The sequence below is a fragment of the Xenopus laevis genome, chromosome 8L (assembly GCF_017654675.1).
Source record: "Xenopus laevis strain J_2021 chromosome 8L, Xenopus_laevis_v10.1, whole genome shotgun sequence".
Classification (NCBI taxonomy): Eukaryota; Metazoa; Chordata; class Amphibia; order Anura; family Pipidae; genus Xenopus; species Xenopus laevis.
Window position 1 is genome coordinate 118,182,753 of NC_054385.1, and position 10,000 is coordinate 118,192,752.

Below are 10,000 nucleotides of genomic sequence, written 5' to 3' on the forward strand. Positions count from 1 at the left end.
GATACAGAGTTTTGTTTTGTAAGCATCATTTCATTAAATCTTGTGTATCAATACTTTATGTTCCTAAATTCTCCCCCGACAGGAACATGTTGACTGTATGAAACTGTATATGTTCCTTTTAAAATACTTAACACATTCTCCTCATCAATTTGATTTTTTTTTTCCTCCCCTGAAAAGAGTTTAAAACACCATTTGGTTGATTAATTGCCGCGTATTGATCAATTTGCTGTTTGGCAGTAAAGCAGAATCCTTGAGTGAATATATTTAAATACATTTCTGTGCCATTAAAGATACAGAATACTTTGCCACTTGCCTTGTTTGGCCGTTTAGAAATTCGGAGACGAGCGAGAGAGAGAGCGGGATGTGATCCCATTGTGCATCTCCTGAGAACTCAAATCTTCTTTTAACAGGATTGTTTTTTTCTTGTATGTTGGGATATTAATGGCAGGGAAGCTGTTAGATATACTGGAAAGGGAAAAGTGCTGGACACTGGTTTAGACGTGGGTGAAGGTTCGGGGATGGGAGAGTTGGAGAGGGCAGGGACCTTTATTTCCAGAGCAATTTGAGGTCCGCAGAAAGGGGAGATCAAATAGAAGCTCCAGTTCATTCCCAAAGAAAGCTTAATATATACAGGTATAGGTATAAACCCGATATCCAGAAAGCTCCGAATTACGGAATGGCTGTCTCCCATAGACTCCATTTTATCAAATAATCCAAATTGTCAAAAATGATTTCCTTTTTCTCTGTAATAATAAAACAGTAGCTTGTACTTGATCCCAACTAAGATATAATTAATCCTTATTGGAAGCAAAACCAGTCTAGTGGGTTTATTTAATGTTTACATGACTTTCTAGTAGATTTAAGGCATGAAGACACAAATTACGGAAAGATCAGTTATCCGGAAAACCCTAGGTCCTGAGCATTCTGGATAACAGGTCCTATACCTATATATATATATATTCATATGCCACCCAGCATATTTCTATTATCATTTTTTATTCAGATGAATACATCCTCAGTAATTCCCTTGCCTTAAGGCTTTGCACATTTTGGGTAACAGGTGGACAGAGGGAGAATTCAAGAGAACAATTTTACATGACAAAGCAGCATGCGATCAATTTAACCCTTTGCTCCCTGCTGCTGTTTTTGCAGTAGGGAACTGTGCTTATGTTTTATGTTGATTGTGAACACTATGGGGGTTATTTACTACAACTCAAATTTATCTCGTATTTTTAGTAAACCAAACCTGACCGAACTCACATCCACAATTTTATCTTATTAATCAATAAAATAACTTTTGGTCGGGAAAAAACTCGACAAAATCGGGCGTAAATCGAATTGTACAAATTTTTTAGATATGATGCACGAATCGCTCAATCTTTTCAGGTTAATTTGATGCCTGAATCACTCAATCTTTTCAGGTTATTGCCTGAACACCCCAAATTATCGGATGAAACCCATCGCATTTCATGATATCTTCAAATTGTAAAAGGAACATCTCTCATTGACTTCGACAGGTTTGATATGGCATCAGACTTTTTGCAGCTTCGGGGTATAAATTTTAGTTATTTTTTCGTTATAAAAATGTGAGTTTTTGCCCAAAAAACCTCGACCAGAAAAAAAATCGAGTGTAGTAAATATCCCCGCTAAGAGTCCAGGGAGCAGTGTGCATTATAATCACAGGACTGCAGGGCCAATATTCATAGAGGGTAGGAATAAAGTGTGTGATACTATAAGAAGTGAAATGGGGAAAGAGTGCAAGGGGCTGAGATGAGCTGCAGAGTGTGAGTATTCAGAGGAGAGTGATACTGCTGCAAGTGTGAGACAGGTGTGCAAGGAGCAAGAGGTTGTGTGTGTGATACTGAGTTTTAGCAGTGCAAGGGACTATGGGGCAAATTCCCTAACCTGCGAAAATTCGCCAGCGACAGCTTCGCACACATTGCTAAAAAAAAATTTGCTCAGACAACACTAGTTTGCTAAAATCCAAAGTTGTGTCCAGGGCGCCGAACGCTTGGCGAATTTTCACTAGCGTTACGACAGCAATCAAAGCGAAGATGCGCTAGCGTTCAATTCTCCCTAGTGCAACTTCGTTAGAAATCTTCACTCAGGCTGATTTGCATTAAGCGGAAATTATAAAGTTGAATGGACGTATATGTTGCAGCAAATACATTACATTACACAAGTCCAGGGAACATTAATAAAATAAAATAGAGTTGTTATAATGCCCTACACATGAGCCCAGTGTATAGTTAATGTTCCATATGTTCGAAAATGTATGGGGGAACCCGGTTATCCAAAAAAAATTTAAGGATTTTTGCAGCCTATCACTCTGAATAAAGGAAAAGACGCCAGCGTTTTTTAGGACTTAGAAATTTTTTTCACTAAAAAGTCCTATTGCACTTCGTCTGGTCTGAGGTGGCAAAGGCAAGTCTGGGCGAAAGAGGTACCGTTCAGTAAAATCCGCATCTTAGTGAATTTGCGGAGTTACGTCCATTCACCAGAGCGATAATCCGCCTGGAGTGTGAAAGATCGCTAGCGTCTGTCTCTTTCGCTAGCGAAGTTACGCCTGCGCCTGTTAGTAAATCAGCAAAGTGCCTGAATGCCGTCACGCTGGCGAATTTTTAGCCAATTTGTCCCGATGTGATACTCAAAGGATAGTGCAAGGGATACAGGGGTGCAGCTTATGTGCACCTAGATCAAATCTCTGGGGTGTTGGTTTAAAGAAAGAAATGAACAGGTGAAATTGGTGCCCACACACACAAACACACACACACACAAACACACACACACACACACACACACAAACACACTGCCCTACTTTCTCCTCTCCTGTCCTGTTAGATTCCCAGTGCAGAACATATGTGTTTATAGCAGAGCAGGACTCCCCCCCCCCCACCTCAAGGGGAACGTAAATCACTCTTTTATAACCCGTGTTCTGCTCATTGAAAGAGCCAGGGCCACAGTTATTTACTTAAAGGAAAACTATACCCCCCAAACAATGTAGGTCTCTATTAAAAGATACTGAGTAAAACAGCTCATGTGTAAAACCCTGCTTCATGTAAATGAACCATTATCATAATAATATACTTTTTTAGTAGTATGTGCCATTGGGTAATCATAAATAGAAAATTGCCATTTTAAAAAATAAGGGCCGCCCCCTGACATCGTAAGATTCACTGTGCACACATACAAACCACATGTAAGGTCACATGAGCCAATTAACAGACAGAGTTCTGCCTTTTGCTTCCACACTTCTTCCTGTTACAGTTAGTGTTGTAGTATTTCTGGTCAGGTGATCTTTGAGGCAGCACAGATAGAGTCACGAAATGGTGGCTCAAGGCAAGAGATGTAAAAGGGCAATATTTATGTAAATATATATTCCAGTTTGGTAAGATTCTTTACTATGTCATTCAATTTGATATAAACTATCTGTTGCTTAAGTATTCATTTTGGGGGTATAGTTTTCCTTTAATGCAAAGCCATAAATGGAAGCGGACCACCGGCCAGCTCAAGGGTTAATATTGTCTCTGGCATTACAGGGAAGCCATCAGACTGCAGAGTAGAGTGGGGGGCCAGGTTGTCTGAACAGAAGCCACTGAAAGGGTTAATAAAACTGCAGAAATTAACCAGTAAAACCCATTTCATTTCAATTTTATTGAAACACCCCCCCCCCCCCCAAAAAAATCCTTCACCCATCCACACCCAGTAGTTTAGTTTGCATGAATTGTAGTTCTGTATTACATTGTAGATCTGTTTTAATGGGGCTTTGGTATTTATTTGTGCACTTGTCCTTGTGCACTGCTGTTCCCAGCCTACGGGCCCTGGATATGGGGAATTAAATGCACATGTGTGTGTTACTGTGCACCTGTATATGTCACCTCGACTCTATATGTCACCTTACATTCCAACAGTGCAGCAGGACAGTATAACATGGGATCTATTGGTGTAACACCTATACACAGGCCCACACTGGCAATCTGTGGGGCTACTGTGAATTTCCATAGACAGTCACTATTAGTGGGCTGGTAGCGGGTTGTTTGGGCCTTTTATGCAGTGTCGGACTGGCCCACAGGGATACCAGGAGAACTCCCGGTGGGCCCAGGTGTTAGTGGTCCCTCTTGCTTCTATTTCATGGTCATTCCCTATTTCTTTATGGGGAAAAATGCTTAATAATAGGAGAATATTGTAAATATATATATATATATATATATATATTTACAATATTTACAATATTCTCCTATTATATATATATATATATATATATATATATATATAAAAGACTAGGAGAATAAAGAGGTTGAGTGAGAGGAGGAGGAATAATAGTTTGGAAAGGTCCACGGTGTATGGTTTTTTGTGGGCCCAAGGTCTAAGGCTTTCTGGTGGGCCCCTGGCATCCCAGTCTGACACTTTTATGTATTTGAAATGCCAGGGTCTATTTTGCATCCCAGTCCAGGCCTGCGTTATACACCTCTAGATTCTCATCCACAGCTCCCCTTTATCTGTATAACTAGTATTTTGCCATTTCAAGCATTTTTGGAATCACTGTCTACAAATTATATATATATATATATATATATATATATATATATATATATATATATATATATATATACATACATAAATAGAGAAGTATATAGCAATAGAGAGAACTATATAGCTAGCGAACTAGCACGGTATTCTTTATCCTTAATGGCAGAGAAATATATTTAAATATATTGACTAAAAGATTTAGCAAGTCTACCGACGTGCAGCAAAAAAAAAAAAAAAATCAACAAATTGATGTTTCAGACTCTATTCAGAGCCTGGAAAAAATGGAAATGATCAGCAGAATGTACAGGGCATGTACTTTACAGCATTACTCGTAAATGTATAAGCTACTTTTGACAACAATGTTCTTATATATATACTTTATCAGTAGCATATAAGGTTGCTAGCACTAAATGCAATGCTATATGCCATTTTATACACTGACTGTGTTTCCATGGATTGAGATGGACAGAGCACTGAATTTTTCATTATATATATATATATATATATATATATATATATATATATATATATATATATATATATATATATATATTGCAAACAAGCAGTCGCAGGGTTTAAAAAACCAGTAACAATTATTCTTTATTGGAGTGATCGCTCCAGTTAAGAGTAGTTAGTGATTTTTTTTAAACCCAGTGAGCGCTGGACTTAGTTTGCTGTTTATATATATATATATATATATACATACACATATAATTTATAGCAAACATTTATAATATTTTATATATATATATATATATATATATATATATATATATTTATATATATATAAACAAATTACTTTTTGTTAATAGTGCAGTAGTATACAGTATAACTTTGTCAGCGCTATATATATATATATATATATATATATATATATATATATACACTTCCAAATGAGTATCCGCACTCCAAGGCAAATAGCTTTCAGCAAAGGGAGGGGTGCACGGTAATTATGTATACTCCAATTATTCTGAGACCAGCACTCCCAATTTTAAGAATCAATCGTTTTATTGTATGTAAAAAATTATATATGTATGTATGTTTATCTTTATTGATAAAATGATACTTGTACCCATAGAGCTGTACTACAGTAGAACAATACATTAATAGAACAGAGAGAGGACAATACGTTACTAAAATAAAAGATGATTAGAAAATATAGTTGCATACAATTTTACATGCTGAGTGCTGAAGAGACAAGGAGGAAGGAGGCCCTTGCCTGATATACACACACATATATATATATATATAGAAATACACACACACACATGTATATATATATATATATATATATATATATATATATATATATATATATATATATATATATATATATATACAGTATATATATATATATATATATATATATATATATATATATATATATATATATATATATATATATATATATAATGGGTTTGAGCATGTGCAAAAAAAAAACCCCAATGCAATTACAGTTGATTTTTATTAATGGTATTCGGCACTAATCAACTCCTCCAAGGAAAATGAATCCTAAGAAAGCAAAAGTTCCCAAATTTCTATTTGCAGATCCACCCCCACCCCCTGCCATTCAAGTGTAGAATTGAAACCTCGTTCATTAAGGGAAGGCGAGTGATAAATGGAAGAAGAGCCCCATTTGCATTCCTGATGGTTTTTCCTCATTCAGCGGAATGTGTTGGTGGAACAGATTGCAGACAATGGCAGGACATCAGGAAATGAGAGGCTCTCCTTGGGACAATGCAGCTTTAAGGAACAGCTTAAAATAAACTATAGTCTGTGTAAGGGATACACAAAGTACTGCAAATGTCTTATTATATTAGAAACAGAAGCTAAGAATGAGAGGGGGTCGATACAAATAAATAGATGCAGATAAATACATACAATGCTCAGGTATAGTATTTACACATAAAGATACATAGAGGGTTCCCCAAAAAAATAAAAAAAAAATAAATATATAGATATATATATATATATATATATATATATATGTGATCTCACTAAACAATACATAATTGCCACTCACACAACAACTATAATCACCTTAATATTAAATATATACTATATATATATATACACACACACACAAACACACACACACACACATAATTAGAGTGCACTTGGATTGTGTGTGTGTTTGTGTATATGTCTTATATTAAATATATTTCTTCTTTGCCTTGTGCCCATTTATACATATGAGCGTGTAATGTAAGTGTGCATGTATTAGAAAAGAAAACCGATATAAATACATTATTATACAATATTCTTGTCCGGTGTTAACTCAAATTAATATAAATTATAATGTCTCCGAAAATGTTATGTATTTTCCATTTAATTGACTGCCTGTAAATTATATGTGAGTGCATTTGACCCAAAACACAGGCTAATCAAACCCTTATTTTTGTTTTGGGTCAAATATAGCAGCGGGTAAAAGTGTTATATTGATATTATAATGAACAGCTACTTTTGTACTGGTGGCTACAGGCTTAGCCAATGTGAATTTGCATTGAAGGGACATGAAATGAGAATGTGATGTGAAGGTAAAATTGATTTAAATGCCAGAATTATAATTATCCAAAGAAGGCAAAGCATGTTGTACAGAGCAGGGGATGAGGAACTCAGGGTGGACAGAGTTGCTATAGAAATCCACATTCAGCACCTGCAAAGGGAACAGCGACTGTTCTCATTGTACTGCTTGCACTGTTACCCTCACACTGGAACTATAATGTCCAGTCTCAAATAGAACCTGCACTGTTACCCTCACACTGGAACTATAATGTCCAGTCTCAAATAGAACCTGCACAGTTACCCTCATGGTGGAACTACAATGTCCAGTCTTAAATAGAACCTGAACTGTTACCCTGACACTGGAACTACAATGTCCAGTCTCAAATAGAACCTGCAGTGTTCCCCTCACACTAGAACTACAATGTCCAGTCTCAAATACAACCTGCACAGTTACCCTCATGCTGGAACTACAATGTCCAGTCTCAAATAGAACCTGAACTGTTACCCTCACACTGAAACTACAATGTCCAGTCTCAAATAGAACCTGCAGTGATCCCCTCACACTAGAACAACAATGTCCAGTCTCAAATAGAATCTGCAGTGTTCCCCTCACACTAGAAAAACAATGTCCAGTCTCAAATACAACCTGCACAGTTACCCTCATGCTGGAACTACAATGTCCAGTCTCAAATAGAACCTGAACTGTTACCCTCACACTGAAACTACAATGTCCAGTCTCAAATAGAACCTGCAGTGATCCCCTCACACTAGAACAACAATGTCCAGTCTCAAATAGAATCTGCAGTGTTCCCCTCACACTAGAAAAACAATGTCCAGTCTCAAATAGAACCTGCACTGTTACCCTCACACTAGAACAACAATGTCCAGTCTCAAATAGAACCTGCAGTGTTCCCCTCACACTAGAACTTGTAATGGCATTTATTGGGGGGCAATAAACTGGTGACTGTATTTTGTTTTATTGGTTTTATTCTGTAAATGTGTGCGTCTATAAACTATTTCCCTTATTTCTCAACAGTGAGCACAACCCCAGTGGTGCACTATGAAGATGTCTGTTGCCCTGAGAAGGGGATGAGCAGCTCAGGGTGGACAGAGTTGCTATAGAAATCCACATTCAGCACCTGCAAAGGGAACAGCGACCGTTCTCATTGTACTGCTTGCACTGTTACCCTCACACTGGAACTACAATGTCCAGTCTCAAATAGAACCTACAGTGTTCCCCTCACACTAGAACTACAATGTCCAGTCTCAAATAGAACCCACAAAGAAAGGAATGTTGGCTGCTAAATTGATTTATATTAGGGCTTTATCACACTTCCATCCAAATTATTTGGGGGGCAATAAACTGGTGATGGTATTTTGTTTTATTGGTTTTATTCTGTAAATGTGTGTGTCTATAAACTATTTCCCTTATTTCTCAACAGTGAGCGCAACCCCAGTGGTGCACTATGAAGATGTATGTTACCCTGAAAAAGCAGAGGCTGTTGGACTTTTAAGGTATAGAGTAAGACTTGTGATAAAACAATCGGGCAGGGAAGGTCATAAGAAGGTTATGATCATATGTGATTATAGTGTCCTTTCTCACTGCCATAACTAGAACTTAGCGGACGACACAGAATATGTTTGTTTAGGGCCCCTGCTTATTTCTAGGGCAAGATAATCAGTTTGGCTCTGACAATGTACATTATTAATCACCCCCTATACTATATACTGAGCTCCCCAGCAGCTCTTTGGCTCTACTTTTGTTCATCCATAACAAATTGCTATTATTCTAGGACAGCAAATGAACATGTACTCCACTTGCCCCTAAACCCCAAGGATTTGCACCTCACAGTTTGTATCTTTAAAGCTGTCAGACTTATGGTTGCCATTCATTCTATGATTCAGTTGGTTATTTTTCTAGCCAATTCTGCATGGCACCTTTTGACCTGGCAATGCCCCTTCTTAGCATTGGGCATTGACGTGTGACAGGTCCTCTCTGCAATACGCTTCTTGGGGTTGTTTTACCAAACTATTAGACTAATGTTATTTAGCTCTCCATGCGAATGGTCAAATTGTAGGAAATATTTGACCTTTAGACTGATAAGGTCCCGGCATGTGTGGCAACATTTAGCATTTGCTCACGTACATGGCACAATGTTAATTCTACGATTGCTCGGTGATCTCCAATTTAAGTTTTGCCTTAAATGAAAACTATACCCCCAAAATGAACACTTAAGCAACAGATGGTTTATATCAAATTAAGTGGCATATTAAACAATCCTATCAAACTGGTCTATATATTTAAGTAAATATTGTCCTTTTACATCTCTTGCCTTGAACCACCATTTTGTGATGGTCTGTGTGCTGCCTCAGAGATCACCTGACCAGAAATACTGCAGCTCTAACTGTAACAGCTCAATGCATGGGCAGAATCATAGTGGTCACTGCTGGAGGCCTGAAGAATATAAAAAAAATGGTCCAACTTTGCATCTATCCCCCCCCCCACATTCTGCACATGCTTACTGTAATACAAAGCTAAAACTCATATGAGGCACAAAGATGACTAGGCCTGGGCCTCTAATCCATATTCCATATACCATGCAAGACCCAAGGATACTTGTTGTCCCCAGTGGGAGCGCTTCAGGTGGAAAGGAGAGAGGTGGCAATATGGCCAGTAAGTGTGGAACTTGCACAGGGTTTAAAAACATCATAGTATTTAATTGTGAACTGGGCACCTGGCCCACCAAATGGCCTGCTCCCCTAGAAGGATATTTTTTTTTAGAGCATATTTAATACAATACCACCTTCACTCAACAAAAAACAAGTTGCTACACTCACTAGGCCAGTTATTTGTTCTATAATGTAAAAGCTAATTACAATGTTGGACAATAGACAGAATTCCCCTAATAATAGTTCTGCCTTTGTCTTGGAATTCTATGTCCCCATGCACTTTCTGTTCCACTGC